This window comes from Carlito syrichta, unplaced genomic scaffold, assembly GCF_000164805.1.
Source record: "Carlito syrichta isolate Samal-C Ts95f unplaced genomic scaffold, Tarsius_syrichta-2.0.1 Scaffold142858, whole genome shotgun sequence".
NCBI lineage: Eukaryota > Metazoa > Chordata > Mammalia > Primates > Tarsiidae > Carlito > Carlito syrichta.
In genome coordinates this window covers 107436-108296 of record NW_007086954.1, presented here as the reverse complement: position 1 = coordinate 108296, position 861 = coordinate 107436, and positions in this window count along the sequence as shown.

The window sequence follows — 861 nt, the reverse complement described above, 5'->3', positions numbered from 1 at the left end:
TTGCTAAATATGTATGTATGTGTCTATTCATTTTGTTTCCCTTTGAGTTGGGGTCTTACTCTGCTGTCCAGGCTGCAGTGCAGTAGCACAATGGCAGCTTACTGCAGCCTCGATCTCCAGGGCCTAGGTGATCCTCCCGCCTCGACCCCCCAAGTAGCTGGGACTACAGGCACACGCCACCCTACCCAGCTTGTTTGTAAAATTTTTTTATAAAGGATTCTATTTTATTTTGAGTTGGAGTCTCACTCTGTCACCCAGGCTGGAGTGTAGTGGCACACTCACTGCCACCCCAGAGTCGAACTACTGGGCTCCAGTGATCCTTCCGCCTTAGCCTTCCAAGTAGCCAGAATTACAGGCATGCGCTACCACACCCGGCTAATTTTTTATCTATTGTAGAGACAAGGACTTGTCAAATTGTTCAGACTGGTCTCGAACCCGCAGCCTCAGGCAATCCACTCGCCTTGGCCTCCCAAAGTGCTGGGATCACAGACTGAGCCACCGAGCCCAGCCTTATTTTTTAATTTTTTGTAGAAACAAAGTCTTGCTGTATTGCCCAGGTTGGTCTCCAATTCCTGGACTCAAGCAATCCTCCTGTCTCGGCCTCCTAAAGTGCTGAAATTACAGGTGTGAGCCACTGCATCCAGCCTACACTTTAAAAAAATATAATGGGCTGGGCTCGGTGGCTTAGCCTGTAAACCCACGCTTTGGGAGGCCGAGGTGAGTGAATTGCCTGAGCCCGTGGATTCGAGACCCACCTGGGTAACTTGGCCAGAACTCATCTCTACAATAAATCAAAAATTAGCCGGGTGTGGTAGCGCACGCCTGTAGTTCCAGCTACTTGGAAGGCTGAGGTGGAAGGAT